Source organism: Panthera onca, chromosome B2, assembly GCF_046562875.1.
Source record: "Panthera onca isolate mPanOnc1 chromosome B2, mPanOnc1 haplotype 2, whole genome shotgun sequence".
NCBI lineage: Eukaryota > Metazoa > Chordata > Mammalia > Carnivora > Felidae > Panthera > Panthera onca.
Window position 1 is genome coordinate 112,309,547 of NC_138343.1, and position 18,837 is coordinate 112,328,383.

Below are 18,837 nucleotides of genomic sequence, written 5' to 3' on the forward strand. Positions count from 1 at the left end.
TTTCTACAGATTTGCTTATTATGGACATATCATGTAAATGGAATAATAAAATATGTGCTGTTTTGACACTGGCTTCTTTCACTTAGCATAATGTTGTAATGGGTATCAGTTCAATTGGTTTTATTGCTGAATAATCCATTGTATGGATATACCACATTTTGCTGATCCATTCATTCATCAATTGATGAACATTTGGGTTTACTCCATTTTTTCCCATTATGTATAATGTTGCTATGAATATTTGTGTACTAGTTTTTGTATAAATATATAGTTTTGTTATTCTAGGGTGTATACCTAGGACTAGAATTTCTGTGTCGTATGGTAAATTTGTAAAACCTTTTGCGAAGTTGTTATTCCAAAGTAGCTGCAACATTTTACATTCCAACCAGCAGTGTATGAGGATTCCAATTTCCCCACATCCTCATTTAATTTACACTTTTATTATCTTTCTGACTATAGCAATATCAGTAGGTACAAAATGATATGTCATTGTGGTTTTGATTTTCATTTCCCTGATGGTTAATGATGCTGAGCATCTTTTCATGTGTCTGCTTTTTTTTTTTTTTGCCATTTGTATATTTTCTGAAAAATGCATATTCAGATCCTTTGCTATTTTTAAATTGAGTTGTTTGTCTTTTCGTGTTGAGTTGGAAAAGTTCTTTATATATTCTAGATACAAATTCCTTATCAGATCTATGATTTGCAAATTATCTTTTATTCTGTGGTTATCTTTTCACTTTCTTGCTAGTGTCCTTTGAAACACAATGGGTTTTAATTTTGATGAAATTTAATTTATCTGTTTTTCTTTTGATGTTTTTGCTTTTGGCATCATATCTAAGAAACCATTGCCTAATCCAGGGTCTTCAAGATTTATGCCTATGTTTTCTCCTAAGGGTTTTATAATATTAGCTCTTACATATAAATCTTTGATCAATTTTGAGTTAATTTTTGTATATTGGGTTAGGGAAGGTCCAACTTTATTCTTTTGCAGTGCAGACATCTAGTTGTCCCAACATCACTTTTTGAAAAATCTATTCTTTCTGCCATTGAATTCTTTTAGTACCTGATTGAAAGTCAATGGACTGAATGGGAGGATCTATTTCTGGACTCTATTCTATTTGATTGCTCTTTATTATGATTCTATATATATGTTTTTATGATTCTATGTTTTTATGATTATTGTAGCTTCCTGGAATGTTTTGAATCAGAAAGTATGAGTCTTCCATACTCTTCCTTTTCAAGGTTTTTTATTTTTGTTTTTTAATTTTTTCCATCTTGGGCTCCTTGAATTTCCATAATGATTTTAGAATCAGCTTGTCAATTTCTCTAAAGAAACCATCTGGGATTTTAATGTCTGTATTCCTTGATTTTTTCATCAGTGTTTTGTAGTTTTCAAAGTATATAATTTGGACTTTTGTTGAATTTATTCCCAAGTATTTATTTCTTTTAATGCTATTGTAAATGGAATCGTTTTCTTAATTTCATTTTCAGATTGTCCCTCGCAAATGTACAGAGATACTATTGACTTTTGCATATTGATTTATATCATGAAACCTTGGTGAACTTGTTTATTAGTTCTGACGGTTTTTAAGTGGATTGCTTAGGATTTTCTCTATACAAGATCATGTCAGCGCACCTGGGTGGCTCAGTCAGTTAAGTGTCCAGCTCTTGATTTCGGCTCAAGTCATGATCTCATGGTTGGTGAGACTGAGTCCTGTGTCGGGCTCTGTGCTGACAGCTTGGAGCCTGCTTGGGATTCTCTCTCTTCCTCTGTCTGTGCCCCTGCCCAGCTTGTGCTCATGTGCATGCACATGTGTGCTCTCTCTCTCTCTCTCTCTCTATCTCTCTCAAAATAAATAAATATGCATTAAAAAGAAAAAGATCATGTCATCAGCAAATAGAGATAGTGTTTCTGCATTTCCAGTCTGGAGGGCTTTTAGTTCATTTTCTTGCCTACTTGCCATGGCTAGACCCTGTGCACAATCTTGAACAGAAATGGTGAGAGCAGGTATCCTTACCTTGTTTTTAACTTTAGAGGAAAACCAGTCAGTCTTTCCCATTAAGTATGATCTTAGCTGTGAGTTTTCATAGATGCCCTTCATCAGGTTGAGGAAGTTTTCTAGTTTTTTGAGTCATCTGATTCATCAAGGATCTTATCTGTTGTGTTTACTTGCTCTTGCATTCATCCTGGTTTAGTCTTAAATTATATCATTTTTATTTTACTTCTTACTATTTAACAACTTTTGTCACCTTTCTTTTCAAACTTTACTTGTCTCCAATCACTTCATTGTTGAGTTTTTCCTTGTTCTCACTTGTTATTCTTTTATCTTCTATCATTTTGTTCACATCACTTATATCACTTCTAAATATTAGGTTACATTTTTCATCTTTTGGTGGGCATCTCTTTTCCATTATTTTTATTGTTTGTAAGGACCTTATTTTGCTCCCCCCTCTTCCTCTCTCTCTCTCTCTCTCTCTCTCTCTCTCTCTCTCATTTCACAACTTTGCTTGGGATCAAACCCTGATATTTTTCTGATGCTAATTTCTAAGGGAAATGAATTTTCTGTATTTTTAGAGTGGTGGTAGCAGTTTGGGATATCTTTTCTAGTTTCATGAATCTTATGCTCCCCCTTGTTTTTTTTCATGACACTTATCAGGACCTTCTCTTTCTTTCCTTTCTGTGCCCCTGCCTGCTCAAATTAGATTTTATCCTAGCAATTTCTTCTCATTGTGAGGCTTTGTCCTGAAGGAGTGCTTTGGTGAGACCTCCAGCCTAAGCCCCTCTCTCAGATGACTGTGGGGCCTTCATTGAGAGCCTGTTGGCGTTCTCCCATTCTCAGGGTGGCCAGATGTCTTGCTGACTTTCTTTTGCTTCCTTCCGCACTAAATACGGTCCCACATGGGTCTCGTAACTATGGGAGCTCTGGCACCTCGTATTTCGTGGAGATATCTTGGCACCTAGGTTGCCGCACATGTTGCCCGTCGGTTTTTGGGTTTTGTTGTTATAGTTGCTCTGCCAGTTCTTGATGAGAGGATTCAGGAATATTTAAATACCATGCCTCTGCAACTGCCATCTTCACAGAGTCATTGCCAGCCGCTTAACAATCCTTTCGGATGTGAAGCAGGTTATAAAAGAAGCAAATAAACAAAACACAAAGTTCTTCATATACTTTATAAACTCCTATGTTACATGTAAGTAATTCATACATACAGATATACTGTAGTCAAAAGAGAAATATAATTCTGCTGTTGCAATTTCTGAGAAGCTGCTTGCGTATTAGCTCTTGAAAGACAGTATTTTGGTTTTTTGCTCCTCCATATTTCTAGGGAGGACAACACTGCCAATATTTCCAGAAGATGAGACTTTGGTCTGATCTCAAACCATTTCTTGCCCATTTCCCTCACTCATCTGCTTTTCCTCACCCATGTGTACTTGAATCCATTCTCAGTGGAAGTGGAGGATGGTGCTTTGGAGTCATGCTGTGAATATACTCGGGGGCCTCTTGTCAGTCATTTCTAAGAGACTTAATAATCTTAATATCACAAAATACAGACATATATGTCAATGTTGCTATCAGTGTCAATGTTTCTTTCAGTGGGTGTATCCCAACTGAATGGTATGCTTTGGTAATACTATGTGAGTGTCAAGCAAGAATTAACCTTCGGGTTTCTAGAGCCTATTATGCATACTTCGAGAAATGACATTTCTGCACTGCTATAACAGCCATTTTCTATTCACTCCGAGTTCCAGACTGGGTGATATTTTTCTGTCATTCTTTCACATAAGAAATCATTCTCAATAATTTTATTTGCACAATGCATTTTTTCTACTTCTAAATTAGCATGCAATTTTTCTCCGTGATTTTAATCAGTTTCTATCTGACCGCATTCCTAAGTTACCATGATCACTTGGAATTCAGAGCGCATCCTCAAAGGCAGTAAAAAATGGTTTGGGGCCCTATGGATTGATACGCAGGCTTATATTCAAATATTCAATCATCCTACTGATGAAGTTATTAAACAATGCTGAATCAGAAGTGTTCAATTTTCTAAACTTAACCATATATATTTGCAATTTAATACTACACTGTTTTATGAAACCCTTTAATGGAATAGTTGCGATATAATTGTAAAGTTGATTTTGGAATCTGTGTAGATAATGCCATGATAAGCATGTAATTGTTGCTGGTCAATACTTTTGAAGGAAGAGAGACCAAGGAAGGAAGGAAGGAAGAGAGGGAGGAAGGAGTTGTTTTTTACTGGTATATAGATGAGTGCTAAGTGATGATGTACTGGAGTCCTTGCAAAATCGCCTTAAGGAAAAAAAATAATAACCTATTTTTTTATTCCCTTGCAGGAAAACACTAAATGAAGGTAGCAATATTTTATTTAAGCAAACGACTTAAGAACTCTCATGGTATACAAACAAATGCAAAATCAGCAAATAACCCTCTGCTGTGGAGGAAAAACTGAGAAAACCAGCTTTTTCAGAAGAAAAGCTAAAGGGTTAAAATTGTGCTTTTATAGACTACCGTGTTTTTAGATTAAAAGTAAACATTGATGGAAATATTTTATGAAGTTTACTATTTCCTTTTAAGTGGATTATGCAGATGTTTCTAAAGCTAACACATCTTCAATTTAAAAACCTTTCCTGGGATTCCTTTATTTTATAGATTCCCTGGGATTCCTTTATTTTATAGCTCATCTTTGAAAGCTGATTTAAGCTGTAATGGCTGTGTCACACAGAACTCTGTTCCTGTCAACAAATACTAAATCAAAAGATAAGATTTTTATTTTCAATGACTTTTGTTTATTAAGATTGTATAAATATAGTCAAATCTCATTGTGTAATGGCTTATCCTTACATGGATTTGGATACCTTGGTGGCCAAAGAATCATTTTATTTGGTAAATTGATTTCATAAGTTAGAAAGTTTGTTTCTTCCTAATCCCAATGAACATTATCCTAAGGTTCCACTATAAATATATGTGTCTGTGCTTTAGTTTTTCAAAGTGAAGAGCTTAGATATAAACCTTGTAGATGGTCAGTTATTGTATGATTTATTGCCCAGACAGACTCACGCTCTCTCTCTCTGTCTCTCAAAAATAAATAAACATTAAAAAAAAATTATTGAGCTTTCAGTACTACTTAGTGAACTGAATATTCAGCTTGCCACATGTGGTGGTTCTCCGGGTATTTTAGACAATCTTAAGTACGATAGGTGACTGACATCTGGGTTCCTAGTGCAACTTACATACATCTACGTCATAGTTCCTCGCACACTGTGCAAATGTGGTTATTGGTTTGTCTCTCGCCTCCTTGAGGCCAGTGACCAGTGTGTCCATTTCTAAGTCCCCTATGCCTAGGACTATATCTGGTAGAAAGGAGGCACTCAATAAATATTTGTCAAGTGAAATAAAAATTTAAACTTTATAGAACACACTAGAACTTTTCTACAGTCATGACCTTGATTTTTATTATTTTATACATTACAAAGAGTATGTATTTCCTCTCTCCTGAACACTAGAATATCATGAACATTGAAGACACTAAAGTATAATAAACATATACAGACAAAAGAAGATATTTCATGACCGTTGGTGGACACATTATTTCACGGTCTTTGTAGAAGGTACTCTTTGTAGACTGGCACGCAGCATTTTTTATCAGTGTGCACGTTATGTGCTGACAAGTCACTGTGATGACATTATGAAGGTGATAAGGCTAGGAGAATGACTCAGCAGTGAAACATAGACGTTGCTATGGTAGGTATCATGTGACTCTAAAGAATGTCACAAATGGATGAAATTATTGCTTTTTTCAGGCAGAGTTTACAATGGTTTAATAATATGTTAGGCTTGGATTATTGTATCCACTGTGGTCGTAAAATAGGATGACCAAATCCACATCTTATTTCCTGGATATTTTTTTGTTTTAGGTTACATATAATATTATAACTATGGTATTTTTTTAATGCCTGTATCACCATCATTTCATCTTGAAACTTGGCTTTAGATCCTTGGAGAATGAGAAATAACTCAAGTATGACAGCTTGAACAAACATAGCTGCCTACCACTGTGATGGATTTGTTGCACAATATAACTATGTTCTGACCAAATATCAAAACAATCATCTGGCTAGTTTTATGTGGCCATTGGCACAGGGAAACAGATAGGACTTTGAATTTTTCTATGAACTGGTTTTCAATGATACCTTACCAATTCTATGGATTTTTTCCTCTTTCCAGGAGTAATGAGAAATATGATACATACATTTTGACACAGAAATTCTAGCTTAAGGTAATTTCTTCTACAGATATAAAGGTGCCTCTCTACAAAGCCTCATGGTTAAGGAAATTTCCCGGAACATTGCTTGTATTCACCGCAAACCGTCCATCTGCAGAGCAGCGTTTACACAAAATATGGTCCATCCACACTACAGATGTGTACATTTATAGACAACATTAAAAACAGAGTTATATGATACATATCCTTCTTTTTCTTTTTTAATTAAAATATACCTTGGGCACCCCTTCAGGTTAATACACACAGCTGTTTATCATTCTTTTCTTTTATATATCTTTGACTTGTTATAATGAGCATTATCACTTTTGTTGTTAAGAATATAGAGTTTAAAATGTGATGGTAAATGTTCATTCAAGGAGGCTGGTTTAAAGACAAAGAGTTTTAGAACTAAGTCTCTGAATACGATGAATATTCAAAGATGATGAAACAGTTTGATGACAATTTTAGGGTGTGACCTTTGCTTTTGCAGTCAGATCCAAAAAAAAAAAAAAATCCCCAAGACAGATATCATGGAGCTACCTATGTTTTCTTGTATGAGTTTTATGGTTTCGGGTTTTATATTCAAGTCATTAATCCATTTTGAGTTAGTTTTTGTGTATGGTATAAGATAGTGGTCTAGTTTCATTCTTTTTCCAGTGGCTTTCCAGTTTCCCCAACACCATTTATTGAATATATTGTCCTTTAGTCATTGTATATTCTTGGCTCCTTTGTCATAAATTAATTGACCATACATGGGTGGGTTTATTTCTGGGTTCTCTAGTCTGTTCCATTGGCATATCTGTCTGTTTTTAAGCCAATACTATACTGTTTTGATTACTATAGCTTTGTAATATAGTTTGAAATCAGGAAGCATGATGCCTCCAGCTTTGTTCTTTCTGAAGATTGCTTTGGCTTTTCAGGGTCTTTTGTGGTTACATACAAATTTTAGGATTGTTTGTTCTATTTCTGTGAAAAATGCCGTTGGAATTTTCTTAGGGATTGCATTGAATCTGTAAATTTTTTTGGATAATATGACATTTGAACAATATAATTCTTCTAATCCATGAGCATGGAGAATCTTCCCATTTTTTTTGTATCTTCAATTTCTTTCATCAATGTGTTATGTTTTTCAGTGTACTGGTCTCTCACCTCCTTGGTTAAATTTATTCCTGGTATTTTATTATTTTTTTATGCAATTATAAGTGGGATTGTTTTGTTAATTTCTCTTTCTGATCGTTTGTTATTAGTTTATAGAAATGCAACAAGTGTTTTTATGTTGCTTTTGTACTCCACAACTTTACTGAATTTATTCATTAGTTCAAACAGGTTTTTGGTAGAGTCTTTAGGGTTTATCTCTATATAAAATCATGTTGCCTGCAAGCAGTAACAATTTTACTTCTGCCTTTCCAGTTTGGATAACTTTTATTTCTTTTTCTTGCCTAATTGCACAAGCTAGGATTTTCATTGCACAAGCTAAGATTTTCAATACTATGTTGAATAAAAGTGGTAAGAGTGAGTATCCTTCTTACTATGGAAAACAGTATGGAGATTTTTCAAAAAAATAAAAATAGAACTACAATATGATCTAGCAATTCTACTTCTTGGTATTTATCCGTGAAAACAAAAACACTAATTTGAAAAGATAGGTGCACCCCTGTGTTCATTGCAGCATTATTTATAATAACCAAGATATGGAGATAACCTAAGTGTTCACTGATAGATGGATGGATAAAGAAGATGCGATATATAATGGCATTCTACTCAGCCATAAAAAAGAATGGAATCTTGCCATTTGCAACAACATGGATGGACTTTGAAGGTATTATGCTAAAATGAAATAATTCAGACAGAGAAAGTTGATATAATCTCACTTATATATGGAATCTAAAAAGCAAACAAACAAACCAAAAGAAAACTCATGGATATGATGACAGAGTAGTGGTTGCCAGCAGGGAGGAGGTTGTGTGGTGGGTGAAATGGGTAAAAAAGATACAGACTTCCAGTTGTGAAATGAATAGGTTATGGGGATGTGGTGTGTAGAGTGGTTACCATAGTCAATGGTATAGTAGTAGTACATATTTGAAGGTTGTGAGAGAGTGATCTTAAAAATTCTCATCATGAGGAAAAAAACCATATTTCTTGTAACTTTTTATGGTGATGGATGGTGACTAGACTTATTGTGGTGATCATTTCATAGTGAATACAAGTGTTGAGTCATTGTGATGTACACCTGAAACTAATATAATGTATGTCAGTTATATCTCAATCACAAATTAAGATGTAACGGGGCGCTTGGGTGGCTCAGTCGGTTGAACGTCCGACTTCGGCTCAGGTCATGATCTCGCAGTCCGTGAGTTCGAGCCCCGTGTCAGGCTCTGTGCTGACAGCTCAGAGCCTGGAGCCTGTTTCAGATTCTGTGTCTCCCTCTCTCTGACCCTCCTCCGTTCATGCTCTGTCTCTCCCTGTCTCAAAAATAAATAAATGTTAAAAAAAATTTTTTTAAATTAAGATGTAACTATAAAATAATGCATGTGATTTTTGTTTTTAGTTTTCAGAAATTAAATTCAATGGTATTTCTAAAAAAAACAAAAACAAAAACAAAGCCTAGTTCCATAAGACTGTCCCAGTGCTACTGGAACAGACACCTGCTTCCAGGATTAAGAAAAATAATAATTTGGAATATAAGTTCTGGACATTTTTTTTAAAAGTCAGTCTCAACACTCTATGGTCACATTTACTATGTATTTGTATATATGGATGTATGTAGAGAGCGGTCTTTCTATATGTGAATTGAGCAGCAGAAAAAGAATGAATGCAAATGTGGCGTATTGACCAATAACACCCACCATAGGACAGCTAAAATTCATCCTAATTTACATCATTCTCTTCCATTCTTTATTCATCATATTAATTTTAGTCCTATTAATGCATCTCTTTCACTGTCATTTATTACTTTGGCTAGACAGTCTTATGATTTTTCGCTATTCAGATGTCACTTAAAAAAAACTATATTGGCATAGTTTCCCTTATCATGCTGCCCTTGTGAGACAAGCATTTTAAGTGTTACAAGGAGGTGCTGTTACTATTACAAAGGTTATTATAGGAAGGATAAAAGTACTTCGTTGGGAACAGTAGCCCCATACATGAGAGAAAAATGTAACACAGTTCCAGAAGCATTGTAACAAGAGTGGAGGGTACATAAATGATCTCAGGTTACCAGATTAGTGCAGATAATAGAAGGAAGCATGTGAACCGAAGTTCCCCTCTATGGATATAAACTGGGAAATACAGAGGAATCTGCAGCATGGTGTAGTAGGAGCAGAACAGGGTGCAAATGTACCCTGTGACCTGGTTATCTGCAGAACTCTGGGAATGGGTCCAGCTACTTTGATCCTCTAGAGAAGCAAGGTGGCTTCCTCATGTAAAGCTAATTTGGTGGAGTTCATGGGGAGCACAGAGTTGGGGCCTAAAGTAGGCTGTCCAGGTGACCTCCCTGCAGGGCACACAAGGGCTTGGGTGTCTGCCATTCTCCTAATCAGAAATCCTTGATATTGCTTGTATGGTGTTGTTTCTTTCTGCGATGGCATTTTGTCACTCACTCCCAGAACAATTCTAAAGCTAACAATACTAATAATAGCAAAATATACTGTGTTCTGATAATTTCGGGGGTTCTGTTGCTGATCCTGATATCCTGATATAAGCAGCAATCCTTGTTCAAACAGTAGTCCTCTGTCCCTCCCAGCAGATGGTACTGTGGTTGGAAATCGTTACAGCATTCCAGTGGAACCATTATGCCTTTGATGCGTCACTATACCAAGGCCCAGAGCTATGGAACATATTACCTTACCGAGAAAGGCCTGCCTTATACTGCTTTGGCACTTGCCAAAACGGTCTTCACACTGAGAGTCCCAGAGTGTGCCTTACAGAGTAATAAATTACATTACCAACAGCCGTTATGACCTCAGTGAGAAATGCGTGCAGCCAAGAGCAGCTACATGTTACTGTCAGTTAATTAGTGTTGGTATTCATTAAAAGTGGGAGTGAGAGCCCGGAAACAATCCATTACTCATTGTGAATGGAGTCATGGGACAGCATAAAAGCTATCCAAGGAACCAGTGAAAGCAAGGACCAGGAAGCAGAATAGAGATCAACGAATTGGTTACTTGGTCATAGTTCTTTACTATGTGCATGCACACTTACACACACACACACACACACACACACACACACACTGAGCCCTCTCTTGCACATTTGTGCATGCATTTTCACTACCTCCCATAGTTCACTCTGTCCTCTGAATTGTGTGCCCCCTCAAAGATATGTTGAAGTCTTAACTCCCAATGCGTATGAACATGAACTTATTTGGAAACAGGCTGTCTGCGAATGTAATAAGTTAAGATGAGGTCATACTCAATTTGAGTGGACCCTAATCCAATATGGCTGGGGTCATTATAAGAAGAAAAAAAAAAAAGACTCAGAGAGGAAAATGCCACGCAGACCTACAGGGAAGATGGCCAGGTGTTGAGAAGGGCAGAAATTACAGTTATCCTGCCACAAGCCAAGGAATGCTTGGGGGCACAGCAGGAGGCAAGGGAGAAGCCTTGGGTGGGGGTGGGGCGGTGGTTGGAGGGAACATGGCCCTGCCAACACCTGGATTTCAGACTCCTGGCCTCCAGAAGTGTGAGACAATACATTTCTGTTGTTTTAAGATACCAGTTTGTGTATTTCATTATGACAACCCTAGGAAACTAATAGTGACTTCTAGAAAACGGACACCTTCACACTCACAGTACTTCACGTGTGCATCTTCAGACACACTTCCACACTCATGTCTATGTCTCATGTAAGGCAATTTAAAGTAAAATGCAATAAGCTTATGCACTCCTAGTCCAATCAATTCTTGTCAGTCTGTCCAGTTGTGAGTAAGATGAAAGGTGAGTTTAGAATTGCAGGGAGGGCACCTTCTGAACTTTGTGAACTACTCCGGAAGTAAGGAAAAGGTACCTTTTTCATTATGATTCTTCGACTCAGAAAACAGTGGTGTTAGAATTATATTACAAATGTTCATTTAAAAATATTTGTCTCAGGGATGCCTGGCTGGCTCGGTTGGTAGAGCATGCAACTCTTAATTTCAGGGTCATGAGTTCAAGCCCCACATTGAGTGAGGAGCCTGTTGAAAAAATACTAACAAAGTAATGTCCTTAGAATGTATTTGTCTCATTACTAACCTAGATTTGGAACCCCAATAAACTTGCCAGTAAAGAAAGTAGCCATTTGGGGAGTTTCTAATGTGGCAAATTGTAACCAGTTTAAAATGCTAGTAGAAAAATGTGAATATTCAGAGCAAAATTAGAATATCTGATTTCCCTGTCATTCACTGTTTCTTTGCTATATCTTAAAAACTTTTCCAAGTGAACATTTACTTTCCTTCTTTAAGATAACCCGTACAGCACCTTTATACATATTTACTAATTGCAATGAATACAGGAGCTCATATGTACGTGTTAGACTCTATGGCAAGTATATATAATACAAAGTGGTCCTTGTCATCAGAGTGTTCCTAGGCTGTAGTCAGTGCTCCCCACAGTGTACTCCTGACCATCATACTTTCCCTTTGAGCTTCCTGCTCCTGAGTCTAGCTGTCTACTTCCACATCTCCACATGGCTATCTTAAAGGAATTCAGATTCAACACACAGGAAACTAAGCTTTTGATATTTCTTGTCACACTAATTTTCTTTCATCTTCCCTTTGGTGCCACCACCCGAACAAGTATGCATTGCAAGTCAAAAACCTACACTTCAGGCTTAGTATGTCCATCTCTCCCCAACCACCATCACTCTGGCTTTATCTAATTAAACAACACTATTTATTTTACCTCCTAAATATCTCTGGAGTCTGTTCCAATCTTGCTACATCCTCCACCGGCAGTTTCGTCTGGGTACCGTGATCGTTCCTGTAGTTTACTGAGGCAGCCTCCTACTGGCAGGAAGGATAGTAGCCACGTCACCTACACCCAGCCTTTTCTTTACACTGCAGCCCATATGATCTTTTTAGAAAGCCAATCTTAAGATGTTATCTGCCGGCTTGAGTGTACCATGGTTTCACAGAGCCCTCGAGTAAAGGCTGGAATTCCTAACTTGGTCTAGAAGTTTTTAAGTCTCAGTTGACAGTCCCCTTCTCATTCCTTGTAGTGCAAACACTGTCCCTTCTCACAGTGTAACAAATGTGCTGTGTCCCTCCCATGTTGGGTTTCTACACCTACAGTTTCTCTTGTCTGCAGTGTTTTTCTCCCCTCTTCCCTTCCTCGAATACTTCCAGTTAATTACCACTCATCATTCAGGATTCTACTCAAACAACACTTCTTCAGGAAAATCTTTCCTGATGTCCCACCACAGATCAGGGCCCCTGAGAGTAAATTTATTGATTCTCTGATTTATTAAACAGATGTCAATATCACTACATGCCAGGCACTCTACTAGGCCCTTATGCTCATCACTGGGCATGAAGATAAGGTCTCTACTCACATAAGTTTATGATTTAGCTGGAGGAAGAGATAATATACAAGTAAATGAACAAGAAAACACCAGGCAATGATCAGCTCAATGGTAGAAATAAAACTGAGTGAGACATCAGGCTTCTCTGAGAAGGTGACATCTAAACTTAGACGTGAGTGTCAAGAAGAAGCCAAGAGTATGAAATTCCAGAGACTTCTGGAGAAGAGAAAAATGACTAGGGTATGGGAATAAAGAGGATTAGGTTATGTCAAAGAGATAATCTGGGAGAGGATTATACAGGTCAAATTATAGTGTTTGCATTTAATTTCTAATGTAATGGAAAGATAGTTATGGGCTTTAAGCAATCACACTATTTCCTCCCATTTATATTTCCAGAAGAGCACCATAGCTGCTGTGTGTAGAAGGATTTCAGGTGTGTAGACATCTAAGTAGAGTCATCAGATGGGGGCTTACTGTGATGGTCCAGGTGAAAGATGGTGGTGGTTCAGACTAGGAGAGTAGCTACAGGGTTAGAGAAAGATAAACAGAGGATGTTCTTGGAAGTGGAGGTAAGAGGAATTGCTGGTGGATTGGACATGGAAGATAAAGGGGAAAGAAAACTCAGGTATGATTTTTTGATGGAGCAACTACCCGAATGGTGGTAGCAAATATTGAGATAGGGGATGCTGACAAGGAACAGGTTTGGAGATGGAGAATACAACAGTTCTGTTTCAGACATGTGAAATTTGAGATATATATTAGATGGCCAAGTGATGTGTCAAGTTGGCTGGGTTTCTAAGAGTTTGTAATCTAGCTGAAAGGTCTCGGGAGTCACAAATAGGGAAACCATCAGACTATAGATTTTATGAAAGCCACATGTCTAGATAAAACATGAAGGACTAGAAATGAGCTCTGGGACATAATGCTATTTGGAGGTGAAGCCAAGGGCAAAGGACTGGTAAAGAATGCTAAAAGGAGCTGCTCGCGAAAAGAGGAAGACCGAAAGTTGTGGGGTCAAGAAAGCCAAGAGTAAAAATGATCCCCATTAACTGAATTCTGCTGTGGGTGTTTTATTACTGTTGCAAGTTCAGCAAAGAAATCTAACCAGGCCCTTCTTAATGAATTTGACAAAAATATGAATCCTACTTTGACTATCAAACTTAAATTTATTTCTACTACCAATAGGAGATTATCACTCCCTTTGAGTAACAGATCTCATTCTCATTAATTAGTGGACACAGTAGTAGAATTTCCTCCAGCTCTTAATCCATAGTCTTGGTTGGTTCCTTCTTCCTTTCTTTTAGATTTCAAACACTGATTAGGTAAAAGATTAATTCCAAACATTTAAAAATAACAAATGTGATTTTGTTATTTTTTGTCATATTTGTCATGGTCAAATATATTCCCAAGAACATGTGGACTCATCCAATGTGGAAGGTAGAACGCAGCATGCCCAGTATGTAGTTGGTAGTTTTACAGCTTTTCATCAAATATGTGTGTAGCTAGATACAGTTTAAAAGTCTCGGGAATCTCAAAAAAAAAAAAAAAAAAAAAAAGAATTTGGGGAGAGCAGGGACCAGGGGAGAGAGTTAAAAGATAGCATAAATAATTTGTGTTATCATGCATTTTCAACCTTGGGGTGTGTGTTTGCATAAACTAGTGTGTGTGTGCTTAAGGGTCAAGCTCCAGCATGCTCATTTGGGGTAGCAGAAGCTTGCATCAAAACATTCATCAAAACACAGGCTGCATTCCATTTCCACAGCCCAATATCAAGATTGCCCAGAATTACATCTTTATGCCATTAGACATCTAATGCAAAGCCATCTAGGCTTTCAGCTTTCCCCGGGGACCCCTCGAGAGGAATTTCTGCAGAGAGCCGGCAACTCAGACCTGATGCTTGTCAGGAATGAACCGTGGTACAAGCTTCAGGGAGGGCTTCCGTTGTCAAAACAATAATAGCTGTAATTTTCTCTCCCTCTATTTACAGGAAACAAACTCTTCCTTCCTGTCCTGTGCCTGTAGCAGAAAATAGACAAGCCAAGCAGATGTCCAGGGATGGCGGAGGAGTACTTGGGGCTGTAGCTTCCTTGGACAGAAAACAAGCACTCAAGAGAGCCTTGGGGTGAGGGGATGGGGTGGGGAGAAAGAAGGTGATCCGGTATTATGTCCCGATTCTTAATGCGGGCAACACTACTTGCCTTCTTTCTCTTCCTCCAACTCCCTTTGTCTCTTTCTAGCTCTTTCCTACCACTGTGAGACATGTGAACTAAATATGGCCAGGGAAGTCTCCAGCAGTCACAGTATTTTTAAACTGTTGTGCCTCCTGTTTGCAGACTCATGTGACGTAGATGAACCAGATCCGGAGAGTTTCTCATGGGAATCCAGGATGCTTCACCATAACCGCTGGCTTGGGCTGTGCATGCTTTTGGCCTTTGTTAATGCAGCCCTTGGGGTTTCATTTCACATCTTTGAGACTCGGGAAGCAGGCAACGCTGTGAGTGCAGCAGGAACGTGCCAGGGAAGCTATCTTTGTGGTTCCCTGAAAGAATGGCCACCTTGGGCCTGTGAAAACTTGCTGGCTGTGTAACTGGAGCCCAGCTTGGGTTGGGGGGTAACCCAGGCATCTTGATGCAGACGTGGGCATAAGAGCCCTTCATGGCCAAATCCTCACTGTTGTTTTGTTTTGTTTTGTTTTGCTGTCCTTGCACATTAGCCAGCTTTAGTTATGGTATTCTATACATGCCCTTTCCTTCAGCATTACTGTTTCCGGTGACTGTTTATTTCTCTTTCCGATGCTCCTGTTGAGATCCTTCTCTCCACAGCAAATATGTTTCAAAATGTCCTGGAATAGAAAATATTTTGGTTTGTTTAAGAAATATCTTTGTTTTCAAGCAATTTCTTCATCAGCATTCAAGTATATTTGGGGATAAAATGCAGATAAGGAAACCACTCCTATACTTACTGAGTGAGAAGAATCACCTTTAAAACAATGACAGAATAATGAAATTGTCATTATAGGTGTGGTTTCTTATCAGAACACCAAGTGTAGTTAGTTCTCTAAGTTATACGTTGCAAAATTCTATGTGTCACCATCCACACTATAGATTTAATTTAATTGAGGATTCCTGAAAAGTGTCAGTCAAGTGTCTTAAAGGAAGGGTGCCTGTTTCTGTTTTGTGCAAAAGGACCATATGAACTAGCAGTAACTACTTTCTTAGTGCACTTTACCTACTATAATCACTGCTATTTCACTGGGTTCTGACTTTGTATCAGATATTAGTATAAGCAGTGTTGTGCTTATAATACGGCTCTCAAAAAAAGAAGCCCCGGATTGCAGTGTTTGCCAATTTCCATGGTGTAAATATCCCCCCAAGGTCAAGTTCAAGCTACCAAAGTTCTTGAAAGTAAATGTGGAATAAAGAAGAGATGACTACAGTTGGCTTTCCTGAGCCAGTATGGTCAGTTCCAGCATCCTGCTGGCCAAAAGTATTAACTGGTATTAACTGCCTTAAGTATTAACAAGGGTTAGTTACTCTATCAAGTGATATGTTGTTATTCACTCTAATACAGATAAGGAAACCGAGGCATTGAGAAGTTATGTTGCTTTGCCAAGGGTGAAAGAAACAGTAAGCTGTGGAGCCGGGTTTTGAGCCTGGCAGCTCAACACCAGAGCCCACACACTTAACCCCTACACTGTATTGTGAGTGGTAATGCAGTCCTGAATTAGGAAATTAGTCCTGAATAAGGAAATGTTGATTTCAAGAAGTGACTGCTCCTGTAAGTATTGTATCAGTCAGGGTTCCAACAGAGAAAGAACTAGCAACATACATATACATATTAATTATATTAATAATATAAAATATGTAAAAAATATATATATTAAGAGATTTATTGCAAGGAATTGGCTTGGGTGATGTGGGGGCTGGCTGGGCAAAGCAGAACTGTGGAGGACAAGCTATTAGGAAGGGCAGGCCAGAAATTCTGGAGCAGAAGCTGACACTGCGGTCTACAGGTAGAACTTCTTCCTTAGGGAAGCATCAATTCTGTTCTCTGGGCCCTTCAATTGATCGGGTCAGGCTCGCTCAGATTATCTAGGCTAGTCCTCATTACATAAAGTCAACTGATTACAGACTTTAGTCCTGACCTACAAAAATACCCTCACAGCAACATCTATACTAGTGCTTGACTGAATACCTGGGGACGATAGCCTAGCTAAATTGACACATAAAACTTTATGATTTGGATTGCGTTCCTCAAAAAGTAATATTGAAGTCTTAACCCTTGGTGAATGTGACCTGATTTAGAAACAGGGTTTTTGAAGATGTAATCAAATAAAGATGAGGTCATATTGGAGTAGGGTGGGTCCTTAAGTGAATAAGACTGGTGCCTTGTAAGACAATAAAAAGTTGGACACAGAAATATAGCGAGGCCATGTTATAATGGAAGCAAACATTGAAGCGATGTACCTATAAGACAAGGAATACCAAGAATTGGTGGAAAAACACCAGAAGGTAGGAAGAGGCAAGGAAGAATCCTTCCTTAGAGTTTTCAGAAGGAGCATGGACTTGCCAACACCTTGATTATAGACTTCCCCCAGAAGCAGAAACATTACATTTCTGTTATTCTAAGCCACCTGGTTCATGGCTTTTTTTTTTTTTTTTTTTTTTTTTTTATGACAGACAGTCCTAGGAAACTAACCCAACAGGGATCTTAAAAATAACACTAAATGATAATAAATTCAAATAATGTCCACTTCAATAACACCTAAAACTTCACTGCTACTAAAAAAAGTCGTATGCTTACCAGGATGTGGCATTCTCAGCTGTAACGTCTTTGTGGATTATTTCAAGTTTGGTGTGTATCTACAAACTAATTTGAGTAGCTTTTTAAGAACAATATTATATTAGTTTCAGCTGTACAACATAGGGATTCAACATTTATATACATTACAAAATGATCACCACAATAAGCTTTTATTTCATGAAATACATGGTGGAATTTATACACATTTCTCTCAGAAAAATCATTTGAGGAAATATTTCACTTAAGCCAATGAGCGTGATATTGTAAAAGCATCTTTAGTAGTGCATTGAAATAAATATTTATGGATGAATGAGGAATGAGTTCATTCATTGTTTTCAGGACCAGATATTCATTCTTTGGACTTCTATTAGTGTTAAGAATTTCTTTTAAAGCTAAACATGATTTGGGGGAATAGTCCCAATCAGTGTCAGATGTGATGGGAAACTAAAATGGACTCAATTAATTTTTTCCAATAGCCTCTAAATTGAGAGCCTTTCCCAATCAGAAGAACCAAGAGCATTCTCAGCAATCATAGTAACATTAGAATAAATGTATAGAAATATCTCACAAGGGGATAGCATTGAAGGTCACCAGTCCTTGGCATAGCAAGGTTTGGTTTCTTTTGTTTGTTTGTTGTTTGTTTTTGTTTTTTGGGGTTTTGTTTTTGGTTTTTGATTGATCCTACAATTTTATACTCACATTGTAATGTCATTGCAGCAGGCCAAATGAATGATCACACTATTTGATGCAATCCAGTTAAAGACATTTTACCTAGTTCTATATGGTTGTGCAAGACAGAATTAGACTTATTCCAAAGTCTAAGCCTCATTCACATGCAGAGATTAATTATAACATTGGAATTCTTTCCACATGTACAGCAATGGAGTTTCCATTCTACACATTTGATGCCTTCTGCTATATATAATCAAGTTTATTGACAACTTGCTATCTATCAATAGATACTATTCTTTTCATCCCCATTTGTTACACATGAGGAAATAAATACAACTAGGTGAAGTAACTTTTCCTGATCATACAACTCGTAAATGGCAGATCTGGGATTCAATCCTAGGCTTTCTGACTATAGAACCTGTCCTTTTAAACTTCTTGGTATGTGAATAGCATGGAAATCATATCCAACAAAACTTAATGCACTTCATATGTTTATTTAAAAATAGTTTTCAGTCATTAGCATCAAAATATTAACAGTTATGGAGACTTTCATTGGTGAGTATATGGGTCTAAATGCAAAGT

At 37.4% G+C, this 18,837-nt stretch overlaps 1 long non-coding RNA gene across 3 annotated transcripts in view; it reads left to right on the plus strand.

Moving 5' to 3' along the window:
• The window catches only part of LOC132667606 (uncharacterized), a 40,238-nt gene extending 22,342 nt beyond the window's left edge, over window positions 1–17,896 (plus strand). The window contains exons 5-6 of one of the 3 annotated variants that reach the window (XR_013555749.2): window positions 14,768–14,902; window positions 15,018–17,896. This is a non-coding gene — a long non-coding RNA (uncharacterized LOC132667606). Of the gene's footprint in view, window positions 1–4,357; window positions 5,096–14,767; window positions 14,903–15,017 lie in introns of those variants that run through there. The other 2 variants (XR_013555750.2, XR_009605261.3) reach the window with 2 other exon arrangements.
• The last annotated feature ends 941 nt before the right edge of the window (window positions 17,897–18,837 follow it).